Source organism: Mustelus asterias, unplaced genomic scaffold (assembly GCF_964213995.1).
Source record: "Mustelus asterias unplaced genomic scaffold, sMusAst1.hap1.1 HAP1_SCAFFOLD_87, whole genome shotgun sequence".
In the NCBI taxonomy this organism is placed as follows: Eukaryota; Metazoa; Chordata; class Chondrichthyes; order Carcharhiniformes; family Triakidae; genus Mustelus; species Mustelus asterias.
Window position 1 is genome coordinate 645,290 of NW_027590140.1, and position 22,418 is coordinate 667,707.

General features: G+C 47.5%; 1 non-coding gene across 1 annotated transcript; it reads right to left on the minus strand.

Annotated features, from left to right (window-relative positions):
- Positions 1-15,633: 15,633 nt before the first annotated feature.
- trnap-ugg (transfer RNA proline (anticodon UGG)) lies at positions 15,634-15,723 on the minus strand. The gene is given in 2 exon segments: positions 15,634-15,669; positions 15,688-15,723. It is a non-coding gene; the product is annotated as a tRNA-Pro (tRNA).
- Between the last annotated feature and the right edge of the window lie 6,695 nt (positions 15,724-22,418).

The following is a 22,418-nucleotide window of genomic DNA, read 5'->3' on the forward strand; positions in this document are numbered from 1 at the left end:
TGTTCCTCTGAGCTGAATGGTCAGCCACGAGAGGACACGGGGTTAAGATGAGGCTTAGGGGGGATCTGAGGATTTCCTTTCTTAACCAGAGGATAGTGGCTGTTTGAAATCCGCTGCATGGGAGGCTGTAGAGGCGGATTGCTTCACATCCTTTAAGAAGTATCTGGATGAGCACTTGACACACCATAACATTCAGGGCTATGGTCCAATGCTGGAATGGGATTAGGTGGCAGTTCGGGTGTTTCTAATGTGTTGGTGTGGACTCGATCGGCCAAAGGGCCTCCTCTGCGCTGTATTGTTCGATGATTCTAAGAAATCCCGGGTCAGAACCAGCCCTGGTGTGAATCGGATCACAACGTTGAAGTATTTGAATGGTTCCTCTCCAGTGTGACTCTACTATTGTATCAGTGAATGGGATGACCGAGTGAATCCCTTTTCACTTTCAGCTGCTAATGACCTTATTCACACTTTGATTTTACCAATCAGTTTTCAGCTCTCGGGGGAACTCAGAGCTTTCTTTGCAATAATTCCTTATTGCGGGAACTCACCAATTAAACACAGTTATCCTGCTGCAGATGATTTACATTGCAATAAAAGCAGTAAATCCTGGAACTTTCAGCCAATCTGAGTGCGTCTGTGAAGAGCGAAACAGTGTTTACATTTCCAGTCTACGTCCTTTCATTGGAATTGCATTGTGTCTCTGCACAACTCGATTGGCTCTGTTTATCAATCCACTGAAGTTGGCACTAAAAACTACCCCCCCCCCCCGCCCCTCCCCCCTCTCCACACCTCACCCCCCCCCGCCCCCCTCCCCCCCCCCCCCCCCCCGCCCAACTTCACTGGGAGTAAATGGAAAACGTTTGTCATTGCAGCCGAACAAATATTCCTTTATGGGATATTCCATCAACATCTGATGGGACAGAAGGGGCGTCAGTTTAAAATATCCGTCAGTGCAGCAAACTCTCAGTTATTGCGGTAGTTTTAGCCTATATTGTTGTGTTCAAGTGGCAGTAAGGCAATTTGGCCTAATGACATTCCTAAATCGTTACCAACAGAGTCACAGGAAATTAAACTATTCAATGTAACATAATTAATGGCAGGATTAGAGGGAGTGGTTCAGTAATGCATTTCACCCAGACGGTGGCTTATAGGACTCACGGCCTGAGCTGTGATGAGGGAGAACCCTCCATTGGTTTTGAAAACAGAATACTTGGAAAAAATGTTGTGGTCCTGTAACCGATGGAGATGCAGAGAAACAGATACAATGTGGGAATAAAATGGAAGAAATTAGAGATTTAATGGTTTACAAACAAATACAGAGTCAAGGACAACAGAGGATGAGAGGAGGAAAGATCAAACGTCCTTCCGATAAAATGTAAGGCTGGAGTGGTTGAATGACAACGGGAATTATTATTGTTTCCACTGACACAATATCCCAGATTTGGTTTCAAATTTGGCGCAAAATTAGAAGAATCCTTCTCGCTGAATAAAGCACTAAACTAGTCGACTTGCAGGGAAACAGAGATAACTTTAAAGCAGAAAGCAATAAATGTGATGTGAACAAAGTGGGATGGAGAAAGTCTCAGTTTCAGCGTTGACACTGCCGGGGGAAAGTGGAGCTGGAGTTCACCCAGGAAAGCAGCAAAGTTTAAAAGTAATGACACCTAACTGGGGCTCAAACCCTGAAATTAAAGCTTCATGTTTTACCGACTGAGCTAGCCAGGAACATGGAAGAAGCGGCACTCCATATCCTAAAATATGTGAAGACTAGCCTGTTTTTTGTCCATTTGTTGTCTCAGTTTATTCTGATTAAAAAGTTTACAATTAATCGACCGACATAATCCCCAAGGTTTCAATGTATTCCTCTCAATCATCAATAATTTCATTCACACCCTCCACTTCTTAGTTTCATCTCCATCCTAACATAGCAAACTCCTCTTACATGTTTCACCTTAATATTTTTGTTCCAAGTACCCCGGCTGGGTGGAATCAACGTCTTGGTATGTACACTGTAAAACTGTCTCCCAGTTTCAGAATTTTTAATCAGATTACTTCTGGTTATTCTGAACTATAGGACGAACAGACTCATCCCACTGAATGTGTCCTCCCTGGACAACTGCCTCATCACAGAAATCAATCCAGGGAATTTAGCTCACACAGACACAGCAGGAAAAAACAGCAAAAAATGAACAGTGCGAGATGCACAGACAGAGAGACTGAGGGGAGAAAACAATGGGACCGTTAGAATCTTAGAATCTTAGAATCCCTACAGCACAGAAAGAGGCCATTCGGCCCATCGAGTCTGCACCGACCACAATCCCATCCAGGCTCTACCCCCATATCCCTACATATTTTACCCACTAATCCCTCTAACCTACGCATCCCAGGAGACTAAGGGCAATTTTTAGCTTGGCCAATCAACCTAACGCGCACATCTTTGGACTGTGGGGGGAAACCGGAGCACCCGGAGGAAACATCGAGACAAAGTGAGACAGATAGTGACAGAGATTGGGATGGACACACAACCCACGAATGAACAATAATAAACACACAGCCAGCTGTCCGAATTACAAGCATAGAGTCATGGAAGTTTACAGCATGGAAACAGGCCCTTCGCCCCACATTGTCCATGCCGCCACGTTTTTAAACACTAAACTAGTCCCAATTGCCTGTGTTGGGCCCATATTCCTCTATAACCATCTTACCCATTTAACTGTCTAAACATTTTATAAAAGACAAACCTGTACCCCCCTCTCCTACGACATCTGGCAGCTTGGTCCAGACACTCACCATCCTCCGTGTGAAAAAATTGCCCATCTGGGCACTTTGTATCTCTCCCCTCTCACCTTAAACCTATGCCCTCCAGTTTTAGACTCCCCTGCCTTTGGGGAAAATATTGACTATCCAGCTGATCTATGCCCCTCATTATTTTATAGACCTCTGAACAACCTCAGTCTTCAACTAGGGTGGCACGGTAGCACAGTGGTTAGCACTGCTGCTTCACAGCTCCTGCGACCTGGGTTCGATTCCCGGCTTGGGTCACTGTATCAAAGAACAATACAGCACAGAAATAGGCCCTCCAACCCCGCGCTGGTCCAAACTGGACCATTCTTTTGTATCCCTCCATTCCCACTCCGTTCATATGGCTGTCTGGATAAGTCTGAAACGTTCCCAGTGTGTCCGCCTCCACCACCTTGCCTGGCAGCGCATTCCAGGTCCCCACCACCCTCTGTGTAAAATATGTCCGTCTGATATCTGTGTTAAACCTTCCCCCCTTCACCTTGAACCTATGACCCCTCGTGAACGTCACCACCGACCTGGGGAAAAGCTTCCCACCGTTCACCCTATCTATGCCTTTCATAATTTTATACACCACTATTAAGTCTCCCCTCATCCTCCGTCTTTCCAGGGAGAACAACCCCAGTTTACCCAATCTCTCCTCATAACTAAGCCCCTCCATACCAGGCAACATCCTGGTAAACCTCCTCTGTACTCTCTCCAAAGCCTCCACGTCCTTCTGGTAGTGTGGCGACCAGAACTGGACGCAGTGTTCCAAATGTGGCCGAACCAACGTTCTATACATCGGCAACATCAGACCCCAACTTTTATACTCTATGCCCCGTCCTATAAAGGCAAGCATGCCATATGCCTTCTTCACCACCTTCTCCACCTGTGACGTCACCTTCAAGGATCTGTGGATTTGCACACTCAGGTCCCTCTGCGTATCGACACCCTTTATGGGTTCTGCCATTTATCGTATAGCTCCTCCCAACATTATTTCTACCAAAATGCATCACTTCGCATTCATCAGGATTGAACTCCATCTGCCGTTACTTTGCCCAAATTTCCAGCCTATCTATATCCTTCTGTAGCTTCTGACAATGCTCCTCACTATCTGCAAGTCCTGCCAATTTTGTGTCGTCCGCAAACTTACTGATCACCCCAGTTACACCTTCTTCCAGACCATTTATATAAATTACAAACAGCAGAGGTCCCAATACAGAGCCCTGCGGAACACCACTAGTCACAGGCCTCCAGCTGGAAAAAGACCCTTCCACTACCACCCTCTGTCTTCTGTGACCAAGCCAGTTCTCCACCCATCTAGCCACCTCCCCCTTTATCCCATGAGATCCAACCTTTCTCACCAGCCTACCATGAGGGACTTTGTCAAACGCTTTACTAAAGTCCATATAGACGACATCCACGGCCCTTCCCTCGTCAACCATTTTGGTCACTTCTTCAAAAAACTCCACCAGGTTAGTGAGGCATGACCTCCCTCTCACAAAACCATGCTGACTATCGTTAATGAGTTTATTCCTTTCTAAATGCGCATACATCCTATCTCTAACAATCTTCTCCAACAACTTCCCCACCACGGACGTCAAGCTCACCGGCCTATAATTACCCGGGTTATCCTTCCTACCCTTCTTAAATAACGGGACCTGTGTGGAGTTTGCACATTCTCCTCGTGTTTGCGTGGGTTTCCTCCGGGTGCTCTGGTTTCCTCCCACAGTCCAAAGATGGGCGTGTTAGGTTGATTGGCCATGCTAAAAATTGCCCTTAGTGTCCTGAGATGCGTAGGTTGGAGGGATTAGTGGGTGGATATGGGGGTAGGGCCTGGGTGGGATTGTTGTCGGTGCAGACTCGATGGGCCGAATGGCCTCTTTCTGTACTGTAGGGATTCTATGATGCTCCAGAGAAAAAAGTCCAAGGCTATCCATCCTCTCCTTATAACTCAAAATATCAGTCCCGGGATCATCCGAGTAAATCTTTTCTGCATTCCTTCTCGTTTAATAATATCCTTTCTATAATAGGGTGGCCAGAGCTGTACACAGTATTCCAAGTGTGGCCTTACCAATGTCTTGTACAACTTCAACAAGACGTCCCAACTGCTGTGTTCAATGTTCTGGCCAATGAAACCAAGCATGCTGAATGCCGTCTCTCCCACTCTTTCCACCTGTGACTAAACTTTGAAGGAGCGATGAACTGTACCCCGAGATATATTTTTTTCTAAAACTCTCACCAACGCCCGTCCATTAATTGAGCAAGTCCTGTCCTGGTTCGATCTACCAAAATGCATCACCTCGCATTCATCTAAAACAAACTCCATTTGCCATTCATCAGCCCACTAGCCCAGTTGATCAAGATCCCGCTGCAATCCTCGATAACCTTCTTCACTGTGCACAATGCCTCTGTTAGCGCGAGTGAACAGATACCACACCACTCGCACCCAGAGCCAAGATCGATAGCAGCACAGTTTATTATAGTGTTTTACGTCGACGGAGGTACAATCAGGACACAGACAAGACAGTCCCGTAAAGTACTCTGCTTGCCTGCCAAAACGGAGTACAGTTATAGTAACGATCTGTTTTGATATGTAAATGGTTTGTGAGTGGTTTCCTGATATAATCATCCTGTTTCAATAGGTTTGTGGGTGTGGAGTTTGATGTGTAAATGGTTTTCTTTTATAGTTATCCCGTTAATGGGTTTTCTGGTCTAGAGTTTTAATATGTAAAGTTTGGTTTAAGAGTGTGATAATTGCTTTATGTCTCTGAATTCCTTTGGACAATGGGTGTTTGATGGGATGTCAGGAAGTTTTCCAGGTCTCAAGATATTTTCTGAATAGCATATTGATGCGAGTTCCTGAGTCTTTGTCAACCTGGTTTCTGTGTTTAAAAGATGTCTGCTTGCCTTACTCACACCTTTCTGGCTGAATGCTGTCCTGTTTTGCTTCATTTATCGAGTTATAGTTTAAAAAATATTCTAATCCTAATACCCACAAAATTTATGCCCGCCTACAGTCCCCCCTGTCGGTCAAAAGTGAATTTTTGTTGTTTATTTCCTTTTCACTTTTCTAACCGATCTTTCTCCCCTTTATTATATTTTGTGTCCGGTGCTTCCTGCCTCCGTACGCTGCAGTCGTACAGTTTAGGGGAGTCCCGGAGTTTGTCAAATCATGTGTAGGCGGGAGTCATCATCCCGCTTGGCTACCTGCCCCATCATACCAATTGTTCTAACTAAGTTCTTATGTGCTTTCATTCTCTTCCGCTGGCGGTAGGTATAACATGTAGCCAATCCCCAGGAAAGGGCTAAGATGAGTTGGATGACCACCAGTGTGTGCGATGTAATTCGGACCCAGGGGTGGATGTTTACATTTAGACCCCAGTCCCACACCTTCTGTACCCATGTTTGACTTCGTAACGCCGTCTCGGTATCTTGTTCCAAGGTTTTGATGTGTGACTGTAACTGGTGGTATAATCGGACGGAGTGTCCTACTTTAAGTCGGAGCTCCCTTAGGACTTCGGTCAGGTGTGGGATGGGGGCTTGCTCGGGTTCTTGGTAGTCTCTTAGGTTGTCTTTTAGGGGGTCTGTGGCATTAAAGGCTATGGTCTGCCTATTTCGGATATTGGTGATGTGAGCTTGACCTATAGTGACTGGCTTGCGAGGGGTAAAACAGAAGTTAGGGTCGGGGATTGGGCATGTTAATCCGTTATATGTGAATGATGTACGTGTGGTGGCTACACAGTATCTACCCCGCCCCCCGTATCCTGCCCGGGCGAAATGTGGGTCTACGGGTATAATCTCTAAGGTGCAGTCCTGTGTTCGGTTAAACCCACATTCTGCTGCCTCTCCTTGTCTCAGTGGGTGAGGACAGATGGTGACCTCTCCCCTCTGCTTGCACCCTGCGAGAGAAACACTGGACATTATGCCATGTTTGGAGATGGCCATGTTTTCGGTTATGTGGTAGCGGAGGGAAGCATTGCCCCTAACAACACCAATATTTTCAATTCGGAAGATGGGGAATGGTCCAGCGTCCTGTGTGACCGTTGGAATTAGCAGAACCATTCCTATCCCGGTGCCCTCACTAACCTCGCAGTCGGGGATTACTGGATATACTCGTGTCATCCCCTTCAGGGTCCGGTCATCCAGCACCCCCTTCTGATCTGCGAGTTGCGCTAGTTGGGCGCTGTCGATCCAATCGGGCACTTCCCCCCTGTGTACCTGGTCCAAATTGTGTCGTATTTGTGCCACCATCCACTGACCATATGCATGGCATAACTGTCCCTGTTGTACCCGGGCAGTGTCTTCCCTTTCCCTGTCTATGAGGCGATTGATAGTTCGGGCATGTGCTTCTAACACTGCAATCCCATCTAGTTGGATATGGGCGCCCGCTTCCCCTAAGAATGCTTGTTCCGCCTGCTGGTCTAATGACCGCTGTAATATGTTTTTCATTACCCCTTTCAGCTGTTCAATTTTACTGTTGAGGCCCTGGATGTCAATGGAGTTAATCATTGTGTCTCCTGTATTCAGCCCTGTGAGCATATCATTGATAATACCCCGTTTGCTTCGGTATGTGTTGGTGTTTATGTTTCCCCTGTAGTGTGTGGCCCCCATTGCGTCAATGGCCCGTTTTATGGTCTCTCTCTCTAACATCTGATACAAGTTCTGTACCTGTTCTGAGCAATGCCTGGGTACCTGGATTCCTGAAATGTCGATCAGGACAGGTACCACCTCATGTTTTACGTTGTCGTACACAATTTCCCCCTCGTTCCACAACACCAGTCCTCCCTCCGGTCCCCTGCTTTGCAAGGGACAGGGTAAGATTTCGGGCCTTGTGGTCGTGGGGGCCCGCGTTGGAAGCGGTGCAAAACATACATACAATGAGACTGCGGGAGCCTCAACAAGTCCGTAATAGCCGCAAATGTCCATGTTTGAATTCAAAGTGTCCTGTGGTCGGGCCTCTTGTGGGTTGTCGGGGAGGGCGCAGAGAGTCCCAAAAACGCACTGGTCTCTGTTCTGGAGGTCCCGCTGTTGAATGCATGTTCGGAGTCCTTCTAAAGTGCAAGTGAAGCAGATCTCGTTGATACCCGGGTAAACTTGTAGCCATGCGTTAAGATAAGTTCTACTGTTCATAGGGTCCGGTCCAGCTGGCACACATAGTGCCTCGGATGTGTTGAAGGCTACCCCGTGGAATCGCGGGTAGATGGGGTGTTCTTCGGGTGCCACACTCGTCAGGAAGGTCGCCGCGAGGATCATCCTCCAAGTGGTCCACATGGTTCTGGAGAGGGGTTGGGGGAGGATATATAAAACCTGGTGGCCGCCAGTCGTTAGGTTCATATTAGGTGATGAACTTGTCTTACTTATCTTATTCTTATTTCTATCTACATATATACATTCATGCCTCGGTTGGCATATAGTTCCTTTAGTGTTGGAAAATAAAGGTTGTTATTTCGATTTCCGCTGTAAGGACAAAGATGGTTAAGGGCCAATACGTGGAGTGGACGGAGCATCCTCTGTCCTTTCAGTCAGTCTGCTCTGTCCTCTTTCCCCGTGGTGATAGGATTTTAATTGCGACCAATGTTTCCATCGGCCTTTTCCTTTCACATCGACACACGCACATGTATCGCTGGTAAGGATAACCTCGTGGGGTCCCATCCATTTCGGTGCAAACCCGGGTCGGTCTGGGGCAATCCGAATCAAAACCCTATCCCCTACTCGAGGGAGGGTGGGGGTATGACTGACATTTTCCTTTTTAGCCTGGTCTCTAATGGCTTGCTGGTCCCTGGCTGTGTGGTGCAGGTCTCGGAGTTGTGAATCTAAGTGTTGCACATATCGTTTGAGCTTGTCCCGGAGGGGTGTCATTTCTTCCCCTCCCACGGCGATGTTTTCGGGGAGTCGCATTGCTCTCCCGGTCATTAGTTCGAACGGGGTGAGCCCTATGGTTCGACCTGGGGTGGCCCGTAGGCGCATCAGGATACAGGGAAGGACATCTACCCACCCCTGACCTGTTTCTGCGATAGTTTTTGCTATCGTGTTCTTGAGGGTGCGATTCATTCTCTCTACCATTCCAGCACTCTGGGGGTGGTATGGTATATGGAACCGCTGTCGGATCCCTAAGGTTTTACATGCGTGTTTCATTACCTTGCCTGTGAAGTGTGTCCCCTGGTCGGAGTCCAGTTGTAACGGGACTCCCCATCTGGGTATTATCTCATATGCTAAGATGTGGGCTACAGTGGTTGCCCCGCAATCCCGGGTTGGGAAGGCTTCTACCCATCGGGTGAACTGGTCAATGAGGACCAGGCAGTACTTCTTCCCACGACTGGTGGGTAGAGGGCCGATGAAGTCAATTTGGAGGTTTTCCCAAGGTCCCTTTGGTCTGGGTTGGTTTGCTAGTTTAACCTTCAGGGGCCGGCCAGGGTTATGCTGTGCGCATATGATGCATCTTTGGCAGTGCTTAGCTACATCCCGCCCCATCCCTGGCCACCACCAATCTCCTGATAAACGAGCTAGGGTCCCATCCCGTCCGGAGTGGTTTGGTTCGTGGTGGAGTCGAAGTAGTTCCGCCTGTATGAATGAGGGGGCGACTACTTGATGTCCTTTCCTCCATATACCATCTTCGTCTAAGGACGCCCCGGTCTGTTTCCACCGCGCCACCTCGTCTGGGTCAGCGCTACCCTGTAGTTTATGAACATCCATCTCTTCCATGGGGGAAGAGATGATGGCAGCTATCTGTGGGAGGGCTTCCCCTGCTGCAGCTTCAGCAGCGGCATCTGCTAGTTGGTTCCCCTTCTGCTCTACAGTCCTTGTCTTTTGATGGGCTTTTATTTTAATTACGGCTGCTTCTGAGGGTAGTCTGGATGCTGTGGCCAGGTCTCGAATTATATTTTCATGTCCCCCCGCTGCGGTAATGAATCCGCGCCTATTCCATGCTATCATATAGTCGTGAACCACCCCGAACGCATATTGACTGTCCGTGTATATGTTTACCCTTTTGTCCCTTCCTGCGCTAAGGGCCTTTGTTAATGCTATAAGCTCGGCCACTTGAGCAGAGGTCTCCCCCCCCATGGTGCCCTTTGCTATTAGTGTTCCTTCCTGATCTACCACTGCCCATCCTGTGCGGTACTGTCCCTCCACCTGCCTTCGGGACCCGTCTACGTATAGTATTATATCGGGGTTCTCCAGTGGCTGATCACTAATCCCATCCTCTGTATCCATGTCTGGGTTAATCGGACAGTGATGTGGACTGCCGTCTGGAAGGAACCCCTCTGCTGGGTTTCTTCCGGTATCTCGTACGATTTTAATAGATTGGTCCTGAGGAAGGAGCACTGCCTCCCAAGTTGCCCTTCGAGCATCTGAAACAGTTCGGAGTCGACCTGTGTTTAATAATTCTACTATTGTATGTTTTGTGTGCAGGATGATCTGTCCTAACATAGTAATGGGTTCGCACACCCTGACTGCCCATGCGGCACAGTCCAGGGCTGCCACACATTTGTGTAGTCCTTTGGCTATCGGGGACTGCCGCACCGAATAATATGCTACAGGTCTCATGGTGCCCCCACTTTCTTGAGTCACAACGGAGCTATAGAATCCGTCCTCCGCATTATAAAAAAGATGGAACGGTTTCGCTATGTTGGGCAGGCATAAGGCTGGGGCCGCTAATAATTCTGATTTCAGGTGGGAGTATGCTGTTTCTTGTTCGGGTCCCCATTCAATGATTTCTGCCCCCGGCCTCCCCCCTTTTACCAATCGCTGGATAGGTTCTGCTATGGATGCAAACTGATCGATGAAATTCCGACAGTAATTAAAGAGTCCCATTACCCTACGCACCCCCCTAACTGTGTTCGGACGGGTCATGTTGGCAATTGCTGTTTTTCGGTCCGTGGGAAGGGTTTTCTTTCCCTGACTTATGTAATGCCCCAGATATCGGACCTCTGGTTTTGCGAGTTGTGCTTTGGTTGGGTTAACCTTAAATCCTGCTGTTTGTAAGCCCCGCAGGATTACTGACAGGGCTCCCAAATGCCCCGTCGGGTTAGTGGAGGCGATCAAGATGTCATCCACATATTGGAGAAAAGCGCTCTCATAGGGGGATAAGTTACAATTTTCGAGGGCTTTGCTCATAACCCGGTGGAATATGTTGGGGCTATTGTGGAATCCCTGGGGGAGACGGGTCCAGGTGTACTGTCTACCTCCACAGGTGAAGGCAAACTTCTCCTGGGAGTCTGGGTGGAGTGGAATTGACCAGAATCCGTTTGCTATGTCTAGCACGGAGAAGATACAATATTCAGGTCGCAGTCCGTTAAATATAGTGGCCGGGCTCGCAACGATAGGGTGTTCCTTTGGGGTGACCTTATTCAGGGCGGTATAGTCGATGGTTAGTCGGTAGTTCCCGTCTGGCTTACGGACGGGCCACATCGGGGAATTTGTGTGGGACACGGTGGGTCTCAGGATGCCCCGTTTAACCAAAGCCTGGACGATTGTTTCGGTTGCCTGTAACGCCTCGGGTTTTATGGGATATTGTTTATGAGGGGCATGGGCTGGTCCTTGTATTTGTAAAGGAAGGATTGTGACGAGACCGCAGTCTTGCTTGCCTGTAGTCCAGACCCGGGGTAGTGCTTGACATAAGAGTCCCACGAGTCCCTCCTTCTTCCAGTCTCGGGCCGTCGGAGCCGGAGCCCCCATGCCTATGGCTGCTACGTTCTTATTAGGGACCCAGTATCCTTGGATCCCGCTCTTGTGTTCTTTCCTTGCCGTCCACAGCAGGCGCTTATTGAAAGCGTCCACCACTGCTCCTAACTCTCCCAGGAGGTCTATTCCCAAAATTGTCCCTTCTTCATTTGGGCCCACCCAGAAGTGTACGGGGAGTATGATCCCCTCTACCTCAAGTAACACTGCTTCGCTCTGATATGCTATAGTCCTATCCCCCCCTATTCCTACTACTACTATGGAACGGTGGGTGGTGGGTAGTGCCATGTTGGTGAGGGATATCGAAGCCCCCGTATCTATTAATATTTTGCATCGCCGGCCCCCTAACGATGCATTCACCCAGATACGGGGGTCCGTTCCCGGGGCGGGGGCCGATGCCACTCATGCAGATTTTTGTGCCGCCAAGGTTTGTATAATGTCCAGCAGCTGCTGGTGGCTGAGGTGCGCTGGGTCCGAAACCACCTCGTTCTCCCTTATATCTGGGGCGCTTGCCGGGGTTTTCTCCAGTCTCTTCGGGGGCGCTCCCTTTCTCCTTGGGATCCTTCTGTCTTTGCAGGTAGATTCGGTGTGTCCGATTCTGCCGCACTTATTACATGTATTAGGAGGGTGCGGGATTATAGCTCGGCATTCCTTTTTGAAATGGCCTAATTCCCCGCACCTGTAGCAATGTCCTCCTTCAGTTCCTACCGCTGATATCCCTGCTCTGGCGCCCTGTGTTTTCCTTTGCTGGTTGTCTACAGTGACAGCCCAGTTTTCTAATTCATCGAAGGTGTTAAAGTTTACCAATCCTGTCTTTAGGATAGCTTGGTGTGCTGGGCTCAGCCCATCCCTATATAACTGGAGGAATGCCGGGTTCTGTCTATCTGCATCTGGCATTCCTCCGTGGGCTACAAAGGCATCGAATTTTCGTCGCCCGTATTCCTGAGCCCCTTCCTCCTTTTTCTGCGTTACTCCTACTATTACACTCCAACTCACGGGGACCTCCCCCATGGTCAGGATAATATCGTTTTTAAAGCCTGTCAGAGCCTGTTCCTGCTCCCGGCGGCTCCCGTCTAGGTCTGCACACCAAGTCCCATTCTGGTGTTCTGCCCGGAGCCGAGCCCAGTGATTCTCGGGCATCTTGGCTCTTACTAACCCTGCTATATCTCGGTTGTGTAAGTTGTGGCACAGTTGCATCTCTTTCATCTTTTGCCAAAAAATTGCGTTACTGTGCCTGGGCTGCAGGGTTGGGAGCTTTTCTAGTAATTTCATAGTGTCCCCTGGCGAGAGTGACACATAAGTCATTTTAATTTGGGCCTGCCTTCCTCGCCCGTCTCTCCCTTGTCCCCCTGGGATACATTCGATCTTAAGAGGTGCTGCTTTGGCGTTTGGGGGATCGGTGGTTACCGGGGGACTCCCCCCTGTTGGGCACCGAGGACTTGTCTCGTCTATTAAGCACTCCCAATCGGGACATTCCTCGTATGGGGCTTCACGGGAGAAGTCGGTCAGTGCCGGCAACACGGGGTTAATAGCCATCACAGCAGCATGCTTTTTCTGTTCAGCCTTTTCTTGTTTATCCTGAACGTATTTATGGACTCGCCCTGCTAGGGTGAGGTGTGCCTTTAGTATGAGGATCCAAGCCTTATCATCCTTGTTCCTCTTTTCCGTTGCCCACCATTCCCGTTGGCTCTCAAGGGGGTCTTGGGGTTTCCACCCTGTTTTAATCATGCTTTTAATTAGGTTCTTGTTTTTATCTGCTAGATAGCGGGTGAGGGACCCTTCCGGCCCCCATTCAAAAATGGTCTCAATGCTATCCATGTCGAATCTCTTAGCTAAGATCAGTGGTGTACTAATCCTGGTTTGGTGCTTCCCACAGATACTTGTGGAGGTATCCCTGGGGTTCCTGGTTTGGTGTTTCCACTGTCAGTACCTTTAAACCTTCAGCAGTAACACGCAGAGCCCGTCCTGCATGTAACGGGGAGATCACCGCTCACAGAAACAGGGGGGGGGGGGCTCTGACCACGACTACAGGGGCCGGGGGCCACTCTTTCCTGACCAAATCCTACCGCTAAATCAATCCACAGAGGCTCGCCGTTTCCCTATCTCCCCGGAATCACCCTGACCTGGGTGCGGACAAGCGTGGGATTGACCGCAGGTAGGAGTTCCCCCGGCGTGTAGCCGTTCTTTCGCGCTACCAGAGGTCTCCTGCTTGTAGTGCCCGAAGCACTCACAGAGGCTCCAGACTTAGTAGCGCCCGGACATGTAGCAGACTCCTCGCGGATCTGTTTCCAGTGGCCCAGACTTTCGCGCCTGCAGAGGTCCTACCCGACTTGCAGCGCCCGGACTTAAACCGAACTTCGTGAGTCCGCGTTCATTGGCCCTAACCCTGGACGTCCTCCCGGCCTCCCGGCCACTTAACCCTTGTCTTCCTTAGGTACCTTTTGGGTCAGCTAATGTCTGGTCGGGTCCGCTGTCAGGGATACACGGAATGCAACAGTACACAATCAATTACAATTCGCGACCCCGCTCACCCGCCCAAAGAAGAACCTACCCCGCTGTGCAGCTCTCGATCGGGCTCTGTTCACAAGTTCAGATCGCGGCAGCCGTGGAACACCGCTGGCACTGGGAATTCCCGCGGACTTTAAATGAGTAAAGATACTCACCCAGTGTTTGAGAGGCGATGTTCCAGCGGCGGTCACGATCCCGGACGAGCCCCCAATTGTTAGCGCGAGTGAACAGATACCACACCACTAGCACCCAGAGCCAAGATCGATAGCAGCACAGTTTATTATAGTGTTTTACGTCGACGGAGGTACAATCAGGACACAGACAAGACAGTCCCGTAAAGTACTCTGCTTGCCTGCCAAAACGGAGTACAGTTATAGTAACGATCTGTTTTGATATGTAAATGGTTTGTGAGTGGTTTCCTGATATAATCATCCTGTTTCAATAGGTTTGTGGGTGTGGAGTTTGATGTGTAAATGGTTTTCTTTTATAGTTATCCCGTTAATGGGTTTTCTGGTCTAGAGTTTTAATATGTAAAGTTTGGTTTAAGAGTGTGATAATTGCTTTATGTCTCTGAATTCCTTTGGACAATGGGTGTTTGATGGGATGTCAGGAAGTTTTCCAGGTCTCAAGATATTTTCTGAATAGCATATTGATGCGAGTTCCTGAGTCTTTGTTAACCTGGTTTCTGTGTTTAAAAGATGTCTGCTTGCCTTACTCACACCTTTCTGGCTGAATGCTGTCCTGTTTTGCTTCATTTATCGAGTTATAGTTTAAAAAATATTCTAATCCTAATACCCACAAAATTTATGCCCGCCGACACCTCCAATCTTGGTGTCATCTGCAAACTTACTAACCATGCCTGCTAAATGCTCATCAAAACCATTAAAATAAATGACAAATAACAGTGGAACCAGAACCGACCCTGAGGCGCACCGCTGGTGACAGGCCTCCAATTTGAAAGCAACTCTCTACAACCAGCCTCTGTCTTCTGTCATCAAGCCAATTTTACATCAATTTGGCTACCTCACGCGGAATACCGTAAGATTTAACCTGATGCAACAACCTGCCATGCGGTATCTTGTCAAATGCCTACTAAAGTCCATGTAGACAACATCAATTACACTGCCCTCATCGACCTTCTTGGTTACCCTTTCAAAAAACTCAATAAAAATTCGTGAGACATGATTTTCCACTCACAGAGCCATTCTGATCAGTCCTTGCCTCTCTAAATGCCTCGGGATCCTGTTTCTCAGACTGCCTTCGAACAACTTACCCACTACAGATGTGAGGCTCAGCGGCCTGTAGCTCCCACGCTTCTCCCTGCAACCCTTTTTAAACAGAAGCACGACATTTCCCACCCTCCAGTATTCAAGCAGATCACCTGGGCTTTCGATGATTCAGATATCTCTGCAAGGGGTCCTGCTATTTCCCCCGAGTCTCCCATAACGTGGGAGGTCGTCTGAAGGAATGAGGTCCTCTCAATTCGTGTCTGCCAGCAGAGTCAACCATTGAAAATGTTTCGATTTACTTGTGAGCCTGCTATGGTGTTAGATTGTGCTCAGGTTCTCAACCCAAAGCCCATGTGAAGCAATCCCGCCGTGTGCAAGGAAAATAAATTTACAGAACCAGTACCTTGTCCAATATGCAACAGCAGCAAAATGTGGGCTCGTCCGGGATTTGAACCCGGGACCTCTCGCAAGCTTGCGAATTTCAACACCCAAAGCGAGAATCATACCCCTAGACCAACGAGCCTTCGTTGCAGCGATCTGCCAAATAATTATATTTTCATTGTCATCCAAAATAGATCATACATCTGCATTGAAAGTTGAAAATGCTGGAATAGCTCAGAAAGTCAGAGAGCGTGTGTGCACAGAGAAACAAAGCTTTTCTTTCATCTCTCTACCCTTTCACTGAAACTGGGGATGTTTAAAAATGTAGAACGTTTTGCGCAAATGAGATGCAGGAGGGAGGAAACATAACATCCTGTTGGGTGGAAGTCAGGAGAGGTGAGATGACGGAAACAGAGAATCACAAAGCGATTAACCACATAATGAGGCCGTTCCGAAGTTCTTTCCAGGACACACATGTGCTGTGGATAAAGGGGAACCGGTGGATGTAATGTACATAGATTACACTGGAGCCACATTGATGAGGTTGGTGGGTCTTGAGTTTTGAAAGTTCCACTCAGTAATATAGAAACAAAGGAATCAGGAGCTCAAGTCGGCAAATTCAGCCCTTCGAACCTGCTTCGTCATTCAATCAGATCATGGCTGATCTCTCCCTGGTCTCAAGTCTACTTTCCCATCTGTTCTTCTTTCCCCTTTAAACATTTTTTGAAACATCAGAAATATATCTATCTCCTTTTGAAACCATTCAATCTTTCAGAACCCATCACGCTCTGGGGCAGCGAGTTCCAGAGATTCACCACTCTGCGAGAACACTCTCTGCGAGAAGTACTTCCTCCTCATTTCAGGTTTAAATCCACCGCCTCTCAACCTATACCTGCGTCTTCTTGTTCTACATTGCCCCATAGAGGAATCATTTGGTCGACGTTTATTCCATTAGTTCCCTTTAGACTTTTGTACACCTCGATAACTTCAGCAACTTGTGAGACTATTTCAGCTCGCTGTCGACTTCATGTCCTGGCAAACACAGTGGGTGTTGTCATTCGCTGAAGGAACCAATTATGTCCCATCTAAACAGGATATTCTGAAGGAAATACTTGTCGCTGATGAAAATGATCTGAGATGAAAATAATAAGCAAAGAGATGTATTTTAAAGTTTATTTAGTCGTGTGACAAGAAGGCTTGCATTAACATTTCAATGAAGTTGCTGTGAAAATCCGCTGGTCACCACTCTTGGCTACCTGTTTAGGTAATTAGCAGAAGAATTAGCATAGCCAATCCAAATACCGTGAGCATCTTTGGACTCTGGGAAGAAACCAGAGCATTCGCAGGAAACCCACACAGAATCACGAAGAACGTGCAGGCCCCACACAGACAATGATCCAAGCCAAGTATCGAATGCTTGTCTTTCGCACTGTGAGGTAACAGTACCAAACGCTACACCACCGTCCCATAGGGTACGTCAGTTTAAAAATACAGTTCACCCGTTACCCTTGGAGTCCAGTGGTTTGTGTAAGTAACCCTCGCCCCCCCTCCCCCCCCCCCCCCACCCCCACCCCCACCCCCACCCCAGGTTATGTTTGCTTTCAATTCCCGCTCAGGAAAAGAAGAATCATTTGCCGTTTCCAATTTTGAGGTTCATGGACAGGGTGAACGGAAAGCACCTCTTCCCGTTGGTTGCGAAGTAAATCGTTGCTCTCAGCAAACGGTTAAAAGTAATCTGATTTAAACTCTGATGTAAAGCAGATCAGTAGAATCAGCAGAGTGAAGTTTGCAAGTTTACTTCAGAGCTGGAAATGCCAAGAACAAACTCAGAAAGAGAAGAACAGTGAGAGAATGTGATGAGGTGGAGCTGCTGGCATTGTGGGGTGGGCACAGAAATAAATCTAATAACACCAACTGAAAGTCCAATAGCTTTATTCGGAATAAATAGTTCAAAGAAGCAGCGCTCCCTCAGCTGGTGATTCCAAATAAACCTGTTGGTCTTTAACCTGGTTGTTGTGAGACTTCTAAAAGTGATAGATTACAAATCGCTGAGGACAGCGATGGTGAAGCAAGGTAAAATCTGGAAGAGAATGGATCAGATTTCACCGTTTATACTGACACTGAATTGTAAAACTTTGAAAATTATCTCACTCTGTAATGAACAATCTTTGGAAATATTTATGTCCGGTGTCGCACCCTCGGAACCAAACGTGATAACTGCAGTGGAGCGTTTGTCGTCATTATCTGAACACATTCAATTATGGATGATGACAAAATAACAAATAGAATGTGGATGAATCAAATTGTAAAACACGCTACAAGATGCTTGTCTGGGGGTTAGAGTTTGATACTTTCACTGCTGTTTTAATTGCAGGTCAGAAAATGAAGATTTATTGCTCTCGTCCTAACCGTGAAAATAAATATCGGATATTTCCTGGAAGAACAGAGAAATCTCAGTCTCGCTTCGTGTCCGTCCTGTCTGAAGTGAAGACCGTGATCAAATTCAACAGGAAGTTTTATTTTAATTTCGCAGGAGATTGGGAAACAGGCAAGGTTAAGGTAGTTTAAATGGTGCCGACCCTTCACTGCAGCTCATTTTGTTTCAGACTGGAGATGGAATCTATTTGTTACACAGTTCAGGATTACCAGATTCAGCCAAGGAGCAGATTCAAGCCTTCTGATGGCCTTTCCCAGCTCCGTTGCTTCTAATGTATTTCAGTAACAATAACAGTAAATAACACGCTTACCATGTTGTTTAGCGTGGCCGAGTGATCTACGGCGCTGGAAATAATACTCCAGTTTCTGCAAAAAAGTTTCTTCGAATTCGATAGTTGACAGAATTGTTGTTTGCTTTGGCCCTTGCAGCTGAAGATAAACAGTTCAGATTGAATGTAGAAGTGTGGGTGGTGTCGTTCCTGGTAGGAAAAAAGAGGAGGAACAGTGCCAATTAAACAGTTGTTGGGGTAAAGGAGAGAGTGTGGAAGGAGTGCAGTTGCTCCGACAGGGAGCACACACGGAAACACCGGCTGAATGACTGGCTGCCGATATAAGCAACAGTGTTGCAAACAGTGAGACTGTATTCCCGGCCCAGGGGTTAAGCTCTGGATAAAAGCAAATTACTGCGGATGCTGGAATCTCTGAAAAGGAGTCATCTGGATTCGAAGCTCCAGCTCTTTTCTCTCCTTACAGATGCTACACCTGACCTGCTGAGGTTTTCCAACATTTTCTGATTTGGTTCCAGGGACAAATGTGATGAATTTAGATTTTCCAAGTGAAGTTCAAATCCTGTCATGTCCGCTTCCCATCATTCCTCATTGTGACTATGTTTTTAGGGAAAGTTATTTGAATTAAAGCAATGGGTACGGAGATGGTCATCTCATTACCGATGTGTCACATCAGCTTCCCTGAGAGCATAATGATCAGGATTCGGTGCAGTGGCCCCACGTTCAATTCCCGGTCATGGAGTCAATCATCTTTTGTTCAATTCTTCATTTACTGAAAACACGACTCACAGCGCCTGTGAAGGGAGAAACAAGGTTAATCTTCCAGCTGGATGAACTTGTATCAGAGCTGGACAAATCAAAGGTGTATCTTTGACAATAAACTCTGAAGAAGAGTCAGATGATACACTTTCAAGTTGCATATTTTAACTTCCTTCCCCTGTAACTGAGGGAAGTGCAGTTGATCTAGTTGTTTTGTTCGAGCAAAGCACTGAGAAGGTCCCACAAGGGAGACTGATTGAGAATATAGAAGCACTTGGAATTCAGGAAACTGGGTGAGATGGATCGGAAAATGTCTTCATAATAGGACACATAGGGTAGTGGTAGAAGTCTGTTCGAATGAATGGAGGTTAGAGCAAAGTGGCCTACTATAGGTTTCAGTGCTGAGACGCTTTTTGTTTGTTACATGCATAAATAATATAGATGATAATTTGAAGGGAATTATAAGCAAGTTTGCAGCTGGTACAAAGATTGTTGACGTGGTTAATATTGAAGACGAAAGCCCTACGTTCAAGGAAGATTTCGATAGGTTGGTGAGATGGAACGAACAGTGGCAGATGGTGTATAAACCGGATAAGTGCGAGGTGATGCACTTTGGAAGAAATAATAACACAGGTGAATATTTAATGAATCGCAGGACATTAGGGAGTTCAGAGGAACATGTGGATTAGGAATACTTATAAACTGATCCCTGAAGGTGGCAGAGCAGTTGAATAGGATAGCTACGACGGCATAAGGGGCACCTTGTTTTTATCAGTCGTGGCATAGAATATAAGGGCAAGGAGTTAACATTGGAATTGTACATAGCGGTGGTTAGGCCAGAGCTGGAGTACTGTGCACAGTTCTGGCCAGCTCACTATAGGAAGGATGTGATTATACTAACAGGGGAACAGAGCAGATTCACCAAGATTTTTCCTGGGACGGAACATTTGAGCGAAAAGGGGGAAGTGGATAGTGTTGGAATATTTTCCTTTGAGCAGAGAAGGCTGAGGGAGTGCGGGGACTGATTGTGGCATATAAGTTTGAGGTTCATGGACAGGGTGAAGGGAAAGCAGCTCTTCCCCTTTGTTGAGATGTTAATCACGACGGGGCATAGTTTTAAGTTAAGGGGCTCGAGATTCGGCAGGTATTTCTTTCACGAAGAGGTTGTTGGGAATGTGCAGTACAGCGCCTGGGAAGGTATTGGAGGCCGGAAAAATTACAAACTTTATAAAGTGTCGGAATGAACACTTGAAAAATAATAGCATTCAAGGATATGGGACACGTGCTAGAAAATGGGATCAGCGCGATGCTAGTGGCAGTTATTGTCGTTGTACACTCGATGGGCCAAACCGTCTCTACTGCGCCGTACGACTCTATGACTAAGCACAGTTCACAGTGAGGAGAAATGCAACATGTCCTCTGTCAGTGACGAACGCCTCTGCTGATAATCCGACCTAACAAGGAAAAAAAGGCACAACCAAACTGAGGAGAAACTGTGATCATGCGGGGATTGCGGGAAGGGATTCAAGCAACATAAAGTGAGAGACAAATGAATGGGGAAAGAAGAGCGAACGAAAATAAGACAGAGATTAATATATCAAATGTTGAACTCAATTTTGATTTCTCCTGGCTTTAACGTGTCCCCTTTTCATTTGGTAATAAAGTATTACATTTCTCTTTCAGTTCAGATGAAAGGTCAGAGAGCTGTCACCTGATCATCTGTTTCTCTCTTCACAGGGCCAAGTCTGAACTGCTGGGGACATGAGATTCACAGTTTTACTCTCCAGTCTGGTGTGGATTGATAATGAGAAGCTCCTTTAATTGAGAAAAATAAATGCATTTGGGTTCTGACTTGAACAAAATAAGCTGCACTCGTGAGTGAGATAAACATTTTCAGATTTGATGATGTCAGTCAAACCGAGTTGAAAGAGCTAGGACGTTGTCTTTGCATATTTTCAATCCACCAGAACTATTTCTGCATCGAGGGAATTTTACACTATTGAAACCAATATATTGGTAGCCATTCCAATTTCGGTTCAGTTGCAAACCGACTTCCTTGCACAGGTCCTGCCGTCTCCCAGAACAGTTCCAGAGTTCCGGAAGTCTGAAGACCTCACTTCTGCACCTATTCTCCAGACGTGTATTCTTCTGAAGTAACCATCTATTTCTACACTCACTGACACGTGGCACCGGAGTAATCCAGAGATTACGAACTTCTGTTTTTTATTTTTTATTTGATCTACTTCTTGGCTCCCTGAACTCTGCTTGCAGGATTTCCTCGCTTGTTCCATTATTTAGTTGAAATCAATACTTACCACGGTTTCTGTATGCCATCTCCACCCCCTCCACCCTCCCCTACCCCCTCCACCTTCAGAAAAAGTTGCAGCCGTTTACTGACATTCTGACCCTGGCACGAGGGAGGCAGCACACCATCCCAGAAATGTTAAGTATTTTCTCCATAGGATTGAATCCCTCCCTCTATAGCAATGCCATTTTCCTCCTCCCCTATTGTGCAGCAGACCCATGCATGTTGCCACGACGTTGACTTTCACTGCTTTCCCCGGCACAGTCAGCCTCCCTCCCGCTCCACCGCGAAAGAATCAGTAGAGCAGTCCCCCTCCCGCTCCCCGCCCCCCCCCCTCCCCCACCACCCCCACCCCCCCCCCCCCCCCGCCCCCGCCGCGAAAAGAACAGTAGCCAAAACGTTAAAGCTGCCAGATGACCACAGGCCAGTCCTGAACTACCTTCCTTCCTCTACTCCGCCTCGTGGTCACCCATGGGCTTTCTGCCTTTTCAACCTTCACCTGCGGTGTGGTCACTTTCGGAACGTGTTATCGACGACTTGCTCAGCCATGGGGATGCCCACATTGAATCTTCTCAGCCTCAGCTTCGAAATGTGGTTAGCCAGTTGCTACGTTTGGACACACTTCCTGAACACCTGGTCACTAGTGACACCTGAAACTTGCACTGTTGCCATATCGAACAGTCGTAGGTGCAAGCTCTCCTGCCATGACTACCCTTAAGCCCATCCCTCTAGCCCCCAACCGCTCCAGACCCGCCTCCACCACCTGCCCAATCTCTCTCTCTCTCTCTCTCACACACACACACACACACACACACACAAAGCCGCAACACCGCACCAATTGGCTGCCTGAACACGTCAGAAAAGTTAGCTGGCAATCGCAGTTTGCATGTTGTGTATGGGATTCATGGTCATGTGTTGGTAAATGCGGTAATAGGACGTATCAAATTAATTGAATGTGCAGCGTACATTTCCATACAGTATAGAATTTGGACGTAATATCCAGTACAAACATGCCTTCTGATCCTCATTGTGATTGCTGGCCCAGAACAA